Source organism: Lepus europaeus, chromosome 20 (genome assembly GCF_033115175.1).
Source record: "Lepus europaeus isolate LE1 chromosome 20, mLepTim1.pri, whole genome shotgun sequence".
Classification (NCBI taxonomy): Eukaryota; Metazoa; Chordata; class Mammalia; order Lagomorpha; family Leporidae; genus Lepus; species Lepus europaeus.
In genome coordinates, this window is record NC_084846.1 from 29,797,857 (window position 1) to 29,815,691 (window position 17,835).

Sequence of the window (17,835 nt, forward strand, 5' to 3'; positions counted from 1 at the left end):
CCAAACCTGTGAGGGTGACAGCAACCTGTAACCCAGGGCACACCCCATCTTGTGGACGTTGTTTCAACTCTAGAAGAAATGAACACAATTTCCCAGAAAAGCTGGTAAGACAGTGTTGTAGACAGAGAAGTGGCTTGCACCAGGACAGAGTGGCTGTGACTAAGTACATCTTGGAGCTGAGGCCACCATGAAACAAGTGAGGACTTGAGGCCAATCTCCATCCGAATCCCAGCTCTGCCACTTATTAACTATGTGGCCTTGGCAAGTTCCCTAAGCTCAACATCCCTTGGCCAGGCATCATGGCCAACTGGGCTAAGCCACCACGTGGGATGCCCACATGCCATATCACAGTGCCGGTTGCACTCCTGTTTGCTCCACTTCCAACCCAGCTCCCTGCTAGTGCACCTGGAAAACAGATGATAGCCTAAGAACTTGGATCCCTGCCACCCACGAGGCAGACCCAGATGGAGTTTGCCTGGCTCCAGACCTCAGCCTGGCCCAGCCCCTGCTGTTGTAGGCATTTGGGGAGTAAGCCAGCAGATGGATGATCCCTCTCTCTCTCTCTCTCCCTCTGTCACTCTACCTTTCAAATAAATAAATCTTTAAAAAAAAGAAAAAAAAAGATGTCACCAACCCACTAATCACTCTCCTGTCAAGTGGTTGTAGTAATACTGACAGCAAAAGATTTAAAAGTCATATTATATATATATATATATAATATATGTATGGATATGTATAGACACATATAAAGTCACACACATAGCAGGGGTTCAGGACATAGTCCCTTCTCTCTCCCTTACACTCACCTTTCAATGAACTGACAGAGGCCAACAGCAGAAGCTGTACCGGGTCCCCACCTGCCCAACTCACAGAAAAACTGTACAGTGACTTTGTAGGGTCAGATTATGTCTAAAGAGAGCAAGTGTTGGCCATGAGATTTCATATGAGGAAGGCTCCCTGGGGTGCTGAGCACCTGCTCTGGGCGCAATGAGCAGCCCATGCCAGGGCTGCCCTCCCAGCCTCAAACAGTCCTGGGAGGAGCAGTTGTCACAAGGCACGTGCCAGGCAGGATCCTCGGCGCCCACCTCCCTCTCTCATCCTCACAACAACCTTGCCCGAGGGGAACTGTTCGTGTCTCCGCTTTACAGATGAAGAAACTGAGGCACGGAGCAGTGCAGTGACTTGTGCCTGCCACACTCTCTGCCCAGTCTCCTTCTCCGAACTCCACTCACTGCTTGTGTTCCAGAACTCAGTTTAGTAGGGAACATTTCAGGAAAGCACCACAGCTTTAAAACGCTTGTCCCGAGTGAGCAATGTCCATCAAAATTCAAATGCTGATACCTTGACCCAACAATTTCTTTCCTAGAAACTGTACAGAAATGATCACTTGAGTGTGCAAAAATATTATAACCTAACACTGCTTGTTGCAGCATTTTTTTTTTGAAAAGTAAAAAATGGAGTCAACCTCAAATGTTCAAATGGTCACCACTATGAAATTGGGTAAATAATTTATAGAGCACCCATGCGCTGAGGGTCCTGTGGAGGCCTGAGAAAGAATGTGATGGCTTTCTAGGAGAAAACAAAGGAGGCAGAATGGCCTCATTTTTGTAAAAATAAATAAATTATAATCGCACTACATGCTGTAGTCAAAGAGAGAACTATCTGGAAGTATGTAACCAAGCCAACTCCAGGAGTCACAGAAATTTTGCTTTTCATTGCCTATTCCTTTGATACCTTTTATTTTGCAATGAGCACACATTAATTTTTAAACAAGAAGTAAATAAAGATATGTGTTCAGTACAACAGTTGATGCATTGTCTCATGTGCTCCTCTGACTACTGGGAGGTGTGTGAGGCAGGTGGAGATCCCAGGGCTCGGAGGAAGGCAGAGCACTGACCAGGTCGCCCGGCTGTCACAGGACCGCCTCAGTAATCCAGTCTGGTGGATCTGACCGCATGCCATGCCACTGCACTCTACGCCACTCATTGTGACTTTTTAAAAGATTTTTAATTTATTTATTTGAGAGGCAGAATTACAGACAGAGAGAGGCAAAGGCAGTGTGACAAAGTGGGGGGGGGGAGGGGCTTCCATCCGCTGGTTCACTCTCCCAATGGCCGCAATGGCCAGAGCTCAGATGATTCAAAGCCAGCGGCCAGGAGCTTCTTCCAGGTCTCCCACGCAGGTGCAGGGGCCCCAAGGACTTGGGCCATCTTCCATTGCTCTCCCAGACCATAGCAGAGAGCTGGAGCAGAAGAGGAGCAGCCAGGACTTGAACCGACGTCAATAAGGGAAGTCAGCACCACAGGTGGAGGCCCAGCCTACAGCACAGCGCTGGTCCATGTTTCTTTTAGAGTTGAAACACCTTCACAAGGGTAGGGTGTGCCCTGGGTTAGATGTTGTTGTCACCCCTATAGGTTTGCATGCTGGAAGCATGAGCCCCAATGAACGGAATTAGAAACTGATGGAAACTTTAAAAGGTGGGCCTCTGTGTGGGGTCATAGGTCAGGTGGGGGTCAGAGGACTGTGCCAAAAGCCTGAGCTGGCCCCACCCAGCCTTGCGGGCTTCCGGGACTGGGGAGAGGGCCCTTCCTGCTGCGGGCACTCTGGCCAGAGCCTGCACCTGCCGCTGGAACTCTTGCCTCCGAAACTGTGAGCTGAATTCTCTTCTCTTCTTTAGCTGTCCCAGGATTCCGTTGTGGTGATGGAGAGTTGACTGATGCGGGTTGTTACCAGGTCTACTGTGTCACTCAGCCTCCACCAATCCCTGGAGGGACTGGCTCCAGGCTCCTCCCCTGCACCCCGTGGGCTCAGTTCTTTTCAGGGGCAGCACAGCGCAGAAGGGACAAGCGACCCCCGGGACAAATGACCTTTGTCTTTTGTCAGGGTGGTCACTGTTGGAGCTGGGGATTGTTTGTTTGTTTAATGATTTTATTTTATTTATTTGAGAGTCAGAGTTACAAATAGAGAGAGGGAAAGGCAGAGAGAAAGGCCTTCCATCTGCTGGTTCACTCCCCAGATGGCTGCAATAGCTGGAGCTGGGCTGATGCAAAGCCAGGAGCCAGGAGGTCCTTCCAGGTCTCTCACGAGGGTGCAGGGGCCCAAGGACTTGGGCCATCCTCCACTGCTCTCCCAGGCCATAGCAGAGAGCTGGATGGGAAGAGTAGCAACTGGGACACAAACCAGCACCCATACAGGATGCTGGCACCACAGGCTGAAGCTCAGCCTACAATGCCACAGGGCCAGCCCCTGATTGAAACTTTTAAAAAAAAAAAAATTACTTATTTGAAAGGCAGAGTTACATAAAGGCAGAGGCAGAGAAAGAGAAGTCTTCCATCTGTTGGTTCACTCCCCAAATGGCCACAATAGCAGGAGCTGGGCCAATCCAAAACCAGGAGTCTCTTCCGGGTCTCCCATGTGGGTGCAGGGGCCCAAGGACTTGCCATCTTCTGATACTTTCCCAGGCACATTAGCAGGGAGCTGGATCAGAAGCGGAGCATCCAGGACTTGAGCCGGAGCCCCTGATTGAAACTTTTAACAGCAGCATTAGCCCACCCTTGTACAAAGCTTTACCCCCATCTTCACCTGAAAGCTGCCCATCAGTTCTGTGGTTAGACAGTTGTGAAAGACTTGGAAAAGATTCAGAGAGAAGAAACCAATGCAGACAGAGGGTAGGATGCTTTCTACACATCAGACAGAGAGGGCTTGCATTTTAAAGCTAAGGATCTTTAAGGCTAAAATTTAAAAACACAGAGAAGGTAGCAAGCAGTTAGCCTAGCAGGTCAGACCCCCAGGCCCCACATCAGATTGTCAGGGTTCCAGTCCCGCTCTGGTTCCTGACTCCAGCTTCCTGCCAATGTGCACCCTGGGAGGCAGCAGGAGACAGCTCAAGTAATCGGGTTCCTGCCTCTCTCTCTCTCTCTCTCTCCATATATATATAGACACTGGTCTATATATATCAGACACACTGGTCAGAAATCTGTTCTCTAGTTCCCAGGGCTTACATGTGAAGATATGATTTATTAAAGTTTGGAAATACTAGCTTGGGTTCAACACAATGCACATATTATCTGTAAAAGGCATTACAGCAAAGCTGACACAAGGGGAAATATAAATAATTTTCATTTACACCGACTTATGAATGATAGCTCAATAACTGTGCACTCTGGAAGCCCAGGCCAGGCCTTGATCTGGTACAAGACCCCCTCAGAGAGTCTACAGAGCCAGGCGCCGGGGCCATGGGCCACCGACCCGACTCAACGCCACGTTTATGATTATCTTTGTACTCCTTTCTCCAGTCTTTGGGAGCAATACGACGTCTCTTCTAATGTTTAAATCCCATTCTGTGGGTTTGGAATCCTCTCCTCCAAACAGATGGTTTGAGCGATCTGAATTCACTTCCACGCTCTCTGAAGGCTTGGCTGTTGCAGCCATTTGGGGAGTGAACCAGCAGATGGAAGATCTCTCTCCTTTGTCTCTCCCTCTCTCTGTGTAATTTGGCCTTTCAAATAAATAAATAAATCTTTTTTGAATGCATGGATGGAAGAAGCCCACCCTGTTTCCTCCATTCTCACACCACAGCCAGTACAGAAGAGCTTGCAGGTCTCAAAGGCACTGGACTTCTCCCCACCAGCAGGCTAGGAAGCCACGGGCAGAGGCCAGGATGCTGTGAGTCCTGCATTTCTGATGCTCTCTCCTGAGGGCGCTCCCCTGGACCGCCTCCCACATACCAGCCGCTGTGGGTTTTCCCTGCTTCAGACCAATCAGCCAGAACTCGGGGCTCTCATGACCCTTCCCTCTGGTCGGATTAGAAGAGGCTCACAGAACCCAGGGGACACTCAACTTACAATTGCTGGTTTATTAAAAAGAATGTTTCACTTTTTTTTCTTTTTTTTTTTTTCAACTACTTGAGAGGCAGAGTGACACAGAGAGAAAGACAGACAGAGCCCATCCACCTGTTGGTTCACTCCCCAAATGTCCTGGCTTTGGCCAGGCTGAAGCCAGGAGCCCAGAACTCCACCAGGGTCTCCCATATGGGTGGCAGGGATCCAGGTACTTGAGCCATTGTCTACTGCTCCCAGGATGCATTAACAGGAAGCTGGGAAGTAGGTAGTCAGGACTCAGACAGGTACTCTAACATGGAATGCAGTAAGCTGTGTCACAATGCCCACCTCTGTTTTAAAAAATAATGTTTACTTGAAAGACAGTGACAGAGAGAGACAGAAAGAGAGAGGGATTCCATCCACTGTTTACTCCTCAAATGCCAGCAGCAGCCTGGGCTAGGCCAGGCCAAAGCCAAGAGATGTTTCTAAGTTTTAAAAATTTATTAAAGATGTATTTATTTATTTGAAAGGCATAATTACAGAAAGGAGAGGCAGAGGCAGAGAGAGAAGTGTTCTATCCACTGCTTCACTCCCCCTGATGCCCGTGGCACCCAGGGTGGGGCCAGGAGGCAGCCAGGAGCTTCATCCAGGTCTCCATATGGGTGCAGGGGCCCAAGTACTTGAACCATTTTCTGCTGCTTTCCCAGGCCATTAGTAGGGAGTTGGATTAGAAATGAAGCAACTGGGAATCAAACTGGTGCCCACATAGGATGCCAGTGCCATAGGCATTGGCTTTACCTGCTGTGCCACAAACTGGCCCCTTTGTTTTAATTATTAATATTTGAGAAGCAGAAAGAGTGCCCATCAGCTAATTGCTGACAACAACCAGAGGTGGGCCAGGCCAAAGCAGGGAGCTGGGAACTCCATCCAGGTCTCCCATGTGGGCAGCGGGGACTCAACCACTTGAGCCATCACCTGCCGGCAGCAGAGTCTAACAGTGGGATTACTCCCAGGGTCTGCATTAGCAGGAAGCTAGAATCACAAGGCAGAGCCAAGAATAAAACTAAGGCAAGCCAACATAGGACATGGGCATCCTGAGCAACGTCTTAACCACCAGGCCAAATGCATGCCCCATAGGCAATTTCTTGAACTAGAATTGCCGCTATAGAATCCAACAGCCGCAGATGATGGCGAGCAGGTGCACCACCCAGGATTTTTCACATGTGAATTCATGCTATGTGATATTATCACAGGGGGTGCCCAGCAAAGAGTGGCACTTTCTACAAACTATAGCCTATATTTCATGATAATTTATCAGCATTAGTTCATTAATTTTAGCACACATACCACACTACTGCAAGACGCCACTGAGAGGGGACTCCAGGAGGTAGGGAGAGGCTATGTAGGATCTCCCCGGTCATCTGCTCAGGTTGGAAGTCTATTAATGAAAAATACTTTTCTTTAAAAGTAGCCACCCAGCCGGAGGAGGCTACTGCCAGTGCTCCAAGCCCTTCTTGCAAGAGTGAAGGTGAAGCATTAATGCCATTTCTTCTAATCTGGTCTGGCCTTCCCGCCAGGAAATGGAATTGTCTCTTCCCAGTAGAGATGGGGTCCTCCCCCACCCATGTGGTCTTGTGGGACAGCCGATCCTGGTGCCTCTTCCCACCCCGTGGGTGAGCACATGACCCAGAGAGGCCAATTTCTTTTCCTGGGAAAGTCTTTTGACTGAAAACCGGGGAAGTTACTACTTTGGAAGCCTTGAGAGCTCATCTCTAATTTGCTCTCTCCCTCCTTCCTCCCTGACCAGGGGGTCATCTTTGTCGTGTCTTCTGCCCTTAATTGCCTACCTGGCGTTCATGTCTGGATCCTAAACAAAATGCTGCCTGGTTTGCCTGGTGTCAGCCTTTAGACGAAAGCACACAGAGTGTGGATGTGACTAAGTACACGCTTGCATTTTCTCCCTCCTCTGACACGCCTTTCTCTTCTGCAATGTGTTCTTGAGACTCGCCCCTATGGACCAAGCCTCTGTAATTCAGTCATTTATTTAACTGATGAGGGGCATCACGTTGTATGGGTCCACCACAACCTCACACGTTGGTGGTCACTGGAATCGTTTTCAAGTCGTCGCCGCCAGCATTGCTCTGTAGCTCTCCTGGGGCACAAGCACCAGGGTTTCTCAGGATCTAGTGGTAGGATTACTGAGCGTGCACATGTTCAGCTTTGCCTCGGTGATGCCCACTTGTTTTCTGCAGTGGCTGTGCCAGTCTGAACACCCCTCACATCTATGAGGGGCTCCATTCTGCCCAACACCAGATATTGTCAAACTCTGAGGTTTTTGCCAGTTTTATGAATACGAATAGCATCTCACTGTGGTTTTAATTTCCATCTCACTGATCGCCATTAAGGTTGACATATTTTTAGACGTTTGTAACCACATGGGGGACCCAGATGAAGCTCCTAGTTCCTGGCTTTGATCTGACCCAGCTCTGGCCTTTGCAGCCATTTGGGGAGTGAACCAGCAGGTAGAAAACCTCTCTCTCTGCCTCTGCCTCTCCCTCTCTGTAACTCCAGCTTTCAAGTAGATAACTAATTATAATAAATAAATGAATAAAACTAAGTTTGACCAACGCTATATTTGCAGGAAAACTGATATACACAGGCCCTTCTTTATTTCTTTCTTCCTTCCTTTTAACGTTAGCTCCCACATATAAGGGAGAACATCTCCCCCAACCCCCCCCCCCACACACACACACAGCCATCATCAAGGGTGGGCTCTAGGCAGAGACGAGAGCAGATAGAGATGGAAGGAAACTGCCTTTCTCTTTTTCTGCATGCTTGAGAGAGTCAATGCACATTTCCACTCTGCTTCAGTGGTTATTACGATTATGGTTCTCATCGCATACAGGGGAGCCAGACCTACAAAAAATTACACAATCTAAATGCAGTAATGGAGCTATGTACAATATAAGAAGAGTCCATAGAAGAGGGACTCCATATATTAGCTGCATATATCAGTTCATATTGCTGTATGAGAATATTGCCACCAACTTAGCAGCTTGGGACTACACATACCACGTCACAGTTTCCGTGGGTCAGAAGTCTGGGTGTGGCTCATCTGGGTCCTCTGTAAGGCTTTGGTCAAGGTGCAGATGTTTCTGGACTTGTGATGGAGTGACTTCCTAATACACTCATCACAAGCTGAAAACATCTTGGGGCCAGTGCTGTGGCGTAGGAAGTTAAGCCTCCTTCATCTGCGACACCAGCATCCCATGTGGGTGCCGGTTTGAGTTCCAGCTGCTCTAATTCTGATCCAGCTCCTTGCTGATGGCCTGGGAAAGCAGCAGAAGATGACCCATGTGCTTGGGCCCCTGAACCCATGTGGGAGACCCAGAGGAAGCGCCTGGCTCCTGGCTTTGGCCTGGCCCAGCCCTGGCCATTGTGGCCTTTTGGGGAGTGAACCAGTGGCTGGAAGACCTCTCTCTCTCTCTCTCTCTCTCTCTCTCTCTCTCTTGCTGACTCTAAAATAAATAAATGAATCTTTAAAAAATCCTAAGTCAAAAATGTGTTTCATCCATCCAGCTTACCCCACACCCTAGCTTAGCAACACAGCACAGTGTAGATGGTTAGTTGTTTCCCTGGTGATGGTGGAGCTGACTAGGACCCACACTCACTGGCACTGGCCAGTATCAGGAGCAAGGACTGTACTGCATATTGTTAGCCTAGGAAAAAGATCTCAATTCAAGATCCCAAGCATGATTTCTCCTGCAAGCGTATTGCTTTCACACCAGCGTGAAGATGAAAAGTCGTTAAGTCAACCAGTCATAAGTCGGCCACCATTTGAATCGGCCAGGGCTGAGTCTTCATCCCAGGGTTCAAGTGTGGAGGATCCGCTTCCAGGCAGCACGCATTTCTGCTTCTTGACTTCCTCACTGGCTGTCACCCGATGGCCACTCTCGTTTCCTTGCCACATGGGCCTTCCCAACACGGTTGCTTGTTTAACTAAAGCTGACAAGAGCGGGATTGTCTCAGTAAGATAGACGTTATGGTCTTAGGTAATGTCACCGTGAGAGGGACATCCATCACCTTGGCCCAAAATTGGTTAAAAGCAAGGCACAGATCCTGCCCACTCTCAAAGGGAGGGGATGACAGAGGGCAGGACTTCGAGGAGACCATGGGAGCTAGCTTACAGTCTGTGTGTCACACTGTGCAATACGGGGGCTGTGAGCAAACTCGCCAGAGGTAGCTGCTCAGAGAAGAGACGTCTGAGCTGGCTTCTGGAGAAAGTAAAGGGCCCAAGAGTTTCTTATCAGCCCCAAAAGCTAGTCAGTGTCTAGCACTATAGGAGACAACCATGTTTGTGAATGATGGTGTGGACAGTGGGAGAAAAGTCTGGTCACTCTGATAGGAAAAAAGATAGCGTTTTACATAGAAAAAAAAAAAAAGAAAGAAAGATCATTGCCAAACCTCATCACAATAGCAATAAGTAATATCAAGACTGTATTAAAGGGGCTGCCACTGTGGCATAGTGGGTAAGGCCACCGCCTGCAGTGCCGGCATCCCATATGTGATGCCCAGCTGCTCCACTTCCGATTCAGCTCTCTGCTGTGGCCTGGGAAAGCAGTGGAAGATGGTCCAAGTCCTTGGGCCCCTGCACCCATGTAGGAGACCCAGAGGAAGCTCCTGGCTCCTGGCCTTGGATAGGCGAAGCTTTGGCCATTACAGCCAATTAGGGAGTGAACCAGTGGATGGAAGACCTCTCTCTCTCTCTCTACCTCTCCTTCTCTGTGTAACTCTGACTTTCAAATAAATAAATAAATCTTTTTTAAAAGAAAGCTGTATTAGAGTAGGAGAGGCCACAGTGCCACAGTATTAATGTCTCAGCAGGCCCCACAGGAAAGTGGAAGAATGTCAAGGGCACAAAGAGGGCGGGAGATGATCGAATGCAGGAAGCTCACCAAATGCTATATTTATACAAGTGATAAACAGGTTTCAAGAGAGGAGAAACCAACTAATGTTGATGACTAGGGAAATAAATACTATTAGAACTTCACGCCGCAGTGACATCTTTCATCCAGGACCCTACGAAGCTTTAAGAATAATTAAATGTGAGTAGAAGCATTTTTTTAAAACAAAACATACAGATGTGTGCCCCTCAGCAGGAGCCGCACAAATGCGCTCCTAGGTAATGAAGTGAAACCGGATGTCATTTTCTTCTGAAGAATGTTTTGTAATTGTTTCCCGAGGTTCCGAATTCGTAATTGGCTGAGTGTTCGGAAGTGAAGAGTGTAGCCACGCGTCTTTCATACAATGGAAAAGAGGCAGCAGTTTTCGCTCGGGGCTAGAGGGGAGGAATTGGTGGTTAGAGACGGCCCTGATGGAAAGCCCCCACCGGTGACAGGCAGCGGTGCTGCTGGAGAGAATGGACAGAGGTGGAGAAGGGGCTTCAGCATGAGGCTGGAGAAGTCGCAGATTCGCCAGGGGTGACCCCCAGAAGGTCTGCGACCCCACATCTAGAAAGAGATTTGGACAAGTTCTGATGTGACAGTGACTTAGTGCAGCACAAGGGACGTGGGTGTGTATTGTCATAAGGGCAGAAGCGGAGCTAAAACTGTGCACTGGTCAGGTCTACCAGTAGTCAGCAACGTTGACTACTTGTGTTTTCCTTCAAATGGTTTAACAGGATTCTACAGGGCTCCCAGTTTCATGAAACGGGTGCAAAGCCAGCTGGTTTGGGGAACACATGTTGAAGAGTGGGAATAGCTTGATTCATTTAAAAATGCAAGGCAGCGGTCAGCAGGTGGACAGCAGCAGCAGGCTCTCTGCACAGCCGCAGCCAGGAGTGAGGATGACACTAACGATGTTCATAAGGCACCCAGGGTGTGGCAGGCCCTTTGCTGTCTCTGCAGAGGTGTTGCGGGAGCGCTCCCGCACCCTGAAGCCCCTCTGCGCATCATGTTGTCGCCACGCGGGAGACGAGGCAGTCACGTTGCGCAGTGTCCCAGCCAGCGTCCCAGCTGTCAGCTTCTTCCCATTCTAGGAGGTGCTTGCGGCAAAGGTGAGACCGCTCACGCCTTGGCTGTGTCTGGGGGAAGCTTAAGTCTCCCAGCACTGCAGGGAGGGAGCTTGGTGCTTCAGACAGGAGCCACCTCCCTTCCATTTCCTGCCTCTCCTTCAAGACACAAGCATCCGTGTGTCGATTCGGCAGCCGAAGGTGGGGACAGCTTTCCATCCCGTTTTCTACACAGCAGCCCACGGGCTACCACGTGACCCAACGATGCAGAATCAGAAAACTCCTTGATCGAGGGGTCGAAGGTCAGGACAGGAGTACGCACTTTTGGAAAGAGGGCCGTGATCTTGTGAGCGGGAGTGACAGCTGGCATTCTATGGAAGGAGACAGAAAACTAGGGGGAAACAGACACCACTTGCTCACAGGTGGCCCTGGAGCCAGCGGAGTGGAATGACCCTAGGAAACATCACGGAAGGAGAGCCCGGCAGGGGACTATGAATGGGGAAGATGCTTGCTGGAAGGTTGAACCAGGGCCCCCGGGGCCCTGCCCCTGACCCCAGTGTGGAGTTCTGGCCGGGTATCTGACACACAGGAACCGAAGTTTCCGAAGCAGTTACTGCTTTGGGCTCAGCCCGGGCACATGCCTGTCTCCAGACTATTTCAATTTGTCCTAGAACATCCACCTGCCACTAACCCTTGCCCCAGCTTCCCCTCTGTGAGTGCCCTTCACTTTTCTCTGCACTCCCTAACCATGTCAGCAGCCCCCCAGGCTCTCAGCCCCATGCCCTCTCTATTTCAGTAACTAAATGCTCATGCCATATCCTCTTTCTGATCATAAGGAACTTGAGGATCCTAGCACTGGGGCTGGCACAGAGTAGGTGCTCAGTAAACACCCAGGAAAAGGAATGGGCTTCTATTTAATTCTTATTAAAATACACTGACCTGCCCTCCAACCCCCATAGATCGCACTCGGAGGGCTGCATGTTGCCAAATATTTCTTAATATATTGTGATGTTCTTTCTAGAGACAAAGTATACCCAAGTGTCAGCCCAATTTCAGTTTTTAAACATGGAATTGAGACCTATTGTTTCCTGAGATTGACGAGTCTGGGTCGCAGCCCTTAGTATTATGGAATGATCTTAATGACCTTGGCAATGATCTCGAGCCTCGGTCACACATGCAGAATCCCACCTGCACATTTTCATAAGCTCCCTGAGCACAGAAATCAAGCTCATTTTGTCGATGCTGCTGTCATCCATACACAGTAACTAGCAGGCATCTCTGGCCACACGGGGCAGACATTCGCGATGCACTACAAGTGTTGTTCTATCTGTTCCCACTTTGACGTGAGGTTCTGCATTTCCAGGAACCGCTTGAAGCGACAGCTGCTGAGTCAGGTCACCAGACCATCACACACCTCCACCTGCTTCCTCATCCCTACCAGGGACAACATTCAGTTCCCCCGCCTACACGAAGCAAGTCAATTTTCTTTCCTACAAAGAAAGAAAAATATCTGGGCTGAAATTGGTTTACAGTTTGGAAAATAAGATTGCAATGAGAAACCTTATTTGGAAAATAACATTGCAGTTCTGTTGGTTAAAATCACCCCGCGAGGCAGCCGCAGAGGTATCTGTCTAGCCCATGAGTTTTTCTTCTCCCCCCTCTGCAGGAATCCTTTTACTCCAGTTCACTTACAAAAGCCTACTGTAGTTTTTCCAGGAAACCGCTGCCTGATGAGGGAGGCAAATTTTCTTGGGCATAAAATTAAGGGCCATTTGTGCAGAAACAGACATGAGAAATAGAATAGGAGGCGCATGAACCTTCTTTTGACTACACCTAGGCCTTCCTGACAACGGTGAAGTGTGGCCAGACCAGCTTTGCTTTGTGTTGGCAGAGCATGAGCCCTAATATATAGTTCTTTTTGTCTTGGCAGTGAGACTGGCACTCCAGCCAGAACCTACTGTAAAGGAAATGGCCAAGGGACAATACTCCCATTCAAATGCGCTAGCAATTTCTCCCAGTGGGGATTTCGCAATGGCTAAATTAATACAAACTTTAAAACCGTCTTACTTTAGGGGAGAGGGGGGGACTTACTTTCCAAAAGAAGATGTTATGTGTAACAATATAGTTCACGTGTTCCCAATAAGATTTATTAGACGGGCAAGTTATCACGTAGAAGTTGTTCTGCAAAGACAGAAAACACGGAGAGAAAAGTGCTTCTGCTTCCAAAGGCTAGAAACACACAAGAGAAGAGAAGGACTTCACCCCGGCAGCTGCTTCATCGAGGCTGACACACTTCCACTCCTGCTGCGCTGTTGTCCCACTGGTGCCGTCCGCTTTACTTCTGACAACGCGTCTTGGTGAGTGAACGAAAAATCAGTTTCTAGCAGCAAGCCTCATACCCTTCTCACACCAAGCCGGAGAGATCCTTGGAGGACCACCTACAGAAAGCAAGCCTTGTTTGTGAACACAGAGGTCAATATTCGCCCGGGCTGGCACAATCCCACTTGGGGGCGGGGGGAGATGTGGATGTCACTGGTTTTATGAGGCAGAATTTCAGGTACACTGTGAAGGTACCCGCGTCCTCTTCTGGATTCTGGAGAGTGGAAGAGCCCCCTGCTGGCTGAGGGAGGAAGCGCCTGCCTGCACCCACAGCAGTCCCGTCCAGACTCGGAACCACTTCCTGTGCGCGCCCAGCCGGTCTTTCACACCCGGTGTTGGTGGAGATCTGCTCTGTGCCAGGCGCTGTTTTAGGCTCAGGTCAGGCAGGGATGGATCCTATGAGAAAAGCTACGAATCACAATGGGGGGGGGGGGGGGACATAGCAGCAGGATGCTTTTGAGACAGAAGAGGAACATCCGAACTGAAGGAAGAGGAAGAGGAGGGAGACCTGTGGGAGGAGCTTCCAGGCACAGGGCGGGACACACATGGGCTCCTGGGGGCATCCTCTTGGCCGAGGGGCCACGGCGCAAGGCCAGGGTGGCTGCCTTAGGAGACCACCAATGCAGCCTTTCCATGCAAGAATTTTGGATTTCATAGGAATCCACTGAGAAGGCTTGAGCAGGGAACTAGCTAAGTCTTCCATTTTCACCAGGTGGTTCTGTGTGCACCAGGGAAGATGAACCGAGGGTGAAATCTTAGGGACCCGTCAGCAGGCCACTGAGGCGGTCTTGCAAGCAACCTGATGGATCCCACCAAACTTGCTATTCGCAAAGAAGTCCAGAGAAGAGTAAGGTGTAAGAGTAAGCCCTTCATCAATGTGGGGCGATGAGGCACGACTTGAACTACACCGTCGAGGTCTGGGAGGCAGCGAGGGATTGGCAGTGACGAAGGTGAGGAGGATGTCATTGGCAGCCAACCCCCAGCCGCAGGTGGATTAGCCACACAGCCAACAGCACAAGCTCCAGAGCCAGGTTTCTGGGGTTCCTAATTCTGAGGCTGAGAGCTGTGCAATATCGGGCATCTTATTAATCTCTCTGTGCCTCTATTTTTTCGTCTGTAGAATGGGTCTGATGATAGTATCTACCTCATAGGGTTGTTATGAGAAACTCGTGTGTTAATGTTATATATAAAAAGTTTCGATAACAGCCAGGCACTGTATAAATACTACAGAAGTAGAAAGCCATCTCCAAGGTCACATTATTGCTATCAGTATTTCTGCTGTCATCTGGATAAGTGTCACTTGTAGAAACAGAACAAGAGCGGCAGATGAGCTCAGAGGTTTAGACAATAGGATGGTAGATGGGGGTAAGAAGGTGTTCAGATCTCAAGCATATTAAAAAGGAAATCAGTAAAATGGGGAGAGGGAAACATCAGGAAGAGATTGGTTTAGGAAACAGGAGGAGTTCGATGTGAGGGAACTGAGGTCAGAGTGCACAGACGTTTACAGATGTTAGAACAGGGTCAGCGTCAAACTGCTGCCCACAATGTAGGACACTGGCATCCCATATAGGAGTCCCAGTGTGAGTCCCAGCCGCTCCGCTTCTGATCCAGCTCCCTGCGTATGCACCTGGAAAAGCAGCACATGACCCGAGTGCTTGGGCCCCTGCCACCCACGTGGGAAACTCAGTTGGAACTCCAGGTGCCTGGCTTCGGCCTGGCCCGCCTTGGCTATTGCAGGGAACCAAAGAATGGAAGATCTCTCTCTCCCTGTCTCTCTCCCTGTCCCTCTCCCTCTCCATCTCTCTTTAAGATCCAAGATATTCCCCCAGGAACAGCTGAAGAGCTTGTTGAAGAGCTAAGGAAGACCCCCCCCCCTTTAAAGATTTATGTATTCATTTGAAAGGCAGAGTTACAGAGAGAGGGAGAGACAGAGAGAGAGAGATCTTCCATCCGCTGGTTCACTCCCCAGATGGCTGCATTGGCCAGGGTTGGGCCAGGCCCAAGGCAGGAGCCAGGTGCCTCCTCCAAGTCTCATGTGGGTGGCAGGAGCCCATCTTCTGCTGCTTTCCCAGGCCCATTAGCCAGGAGCTGGATCAGAAGTGAAGTAGCCAGGACTCAAATCAGCACCCTTAAGAGATGCAGGTACTGCAGGCAGCGGTTTAACTTGCTGTGCCACAGCGCCAGCCCCAAGAAGGCCACCTTTCCCAAGGTCATGCACACTCCCTGGGGCAGCCCACATCAATGAGTGGCCTGGAGGTTTAAAGGTCCAGTCTTCGGGCCACCGTTGTGGTGTAATGAGCTGAGCCACAGCTTGCTCACCGGCAGCCCATACAAGCGAGCGCTGGTTCTAGTCCAGCTGTTCTACTTCCAACCCAGCTCCCTGCTGATGCACCTGGGGGAAGCAGCAGAAGATGGTCCAAGGACTTGGGTCCCTTCCACCCATGCGGGAGACCCAAATAAAGTTCCTGGCTCCTGGCTCCTGGCTTTGGCCTGGCCAGCCCCAGCCACTATGGCCATTTTGGGAGTGAACCAGCAGATGGAAGATATCCCTTTCTCTCTCTCTCTGTAACTCTGCCTTTCAAAAAATAAATTTTTTTAACCAAAAAAATCTAGTCTTTTCCCTAAATAAAGGCAATTAAGAGGGAACACAGAGCTGCAGCGCTGGCCTGGGAGTCAGCTGAAGCTGTCGCTGTGACTGTCGCTGTGACTGCATGTGACTCTCTCAGCCTGCCCACTCCAACCCAAGTGGCATTCCTCCCTTCCGTCCTCCTGGGTTGACGCACTGAGAAGGAAGGCGCCCCGGTCCCAGTGTGTTAGGCAAGGCAATAAGAATGATAACACCAGCAAAGAGTTGGCCCCAAGAGTCTGACGTGGGGAAGAAATATCGGACAGACGCAGGACAAGCTTCTTACAAGCAGCAATCCTGCAACGTCAAGGGCTCCAGTGGGAGGCGCACTGGTGGGAACGCGCTGTCCTGCAGGCCCCGGGCCCATCAGGCTCGCCAAGGTGCGATGGTGCCATTTACCTTCCGAGAGAACAGAGCGCCCGGCTTCAGAACCCGATTGATAGCGCTGTCACCGGTGTAACCTCACAAGCTCTTTTAATCTCCGCACTCTTGTCACTTTGCTGCCATCTGGAGAGAGGATTAATTTCGTTTGTCCCCTGAGGAGATGAATGATTAGATTCCAGCACACGGAGGGAAAGCCTTCTCTAGCCCATCAGCACAACCTGAGTTCGGCAGCTGCTTCCAGATCTGCTGCCCCACCCCCGCCCCGGGGGATACAGCGCTCTCCAGGAGCCAGCCGTGTTCTTGTCATGGCTGGGGGGCTGCGTCGGGACTGAAAAGCCCTCCCACTGTTCCCAAGAAAGAGGAAACAGTCTCTGGTCTCCGCAGATTCCAGCCTCCCTCCCCGAGCGGTGGGTCATCCCTTAAAGTGGGAGTGAGGGGCAGATCCTGCTGCTCTCATGAATGTTCCTCCCGCTGCGTGATCCAACCTGTCAGATGCTCAGAGAGGCAGGGATCGCCCCGTCTGCCTACCACTGCCTCCCCGGGAACGCAGTGCAGTGCCTAACCACACAGCAGGTGCTGGACAGTTGAATGAAGGCTGAAAAGTGGTGCCCAGCAGATTCCTCCTGAAGGCACTCACACAATGCAGGTGACAGAGACGGCTCCAGACAGTTAGATCCCCTTAAATCCTGGCTCAGTCGGACTCCACTTCCTACCACCTCGGCATCAGCCAGGGCACTTCAAACAGCTGGTGGGGAAATGGAACTCAGAAATGTCTATTTCACTGCAGTTTTTCAGAATCCTAGCATAGTTTTCTCATAGTATTCTCAATGTTCCAGGAACTGTCTGAAGACCCCTCCTATGTGGCTCCACGGCTTCTTTAGCAACCTAGCTGCCCACGGCTCATATTTAAAGGCTCTGTGGACTGAGTTAAATTGCAAGAAGACCTCATGGTGGGCTTGGCATTTGGCACAGAGATTGGGGGGCTGTGAACACCCACATCTGGTATCTGAGTTTGAGTCCTGGCTCCACGTCCAATTCAGCTTCCTGCTAATGCACCCTGGGGGGCAGCTGATGATGGCTCAACTACTTGGGTCCCTGTCACCCATGTGGTAGACTCAAGTGGAGCTCCTGGCTCCTGACTCTATCCTGCCCAGAATTCACCTGTTGTAGACATCTATGGGAGTGAACAAGTAGATAAGAGATATTCTCTCTCTCTCTCTGTCTCTCTATCCCTCTGCCTTTCAAATAAACAGTTAATTAAAAAAAGCTTTACAGGTGGAGTACCAAATGCATAGGCTCTTATAAAAAGACAAAGTCCTTGATGCAATTATCCAGAGTAGGGGATATAAGAGTTCAGGGAGAAAGGCATAAGGATAATTTCGAATGAGAAGAAAGGAATTCAAAGATAAGATTCTAAGAAGAACAATCTGTGTTTCGGTACTGTCCAAGGCTTCAAGTGGGACCTGCACGACATTTGCTCTGCCGATCTCATGCAGTCAAAGTGACACCGTAGAATACTGTGCGTATTCTCATGCAAGCCTCTCCACAGCTCCACATGTTAGGTTGACTGGCATTGCCATCCCATTTCACAGATGAGGAAACTGAGGAGTGGAGAA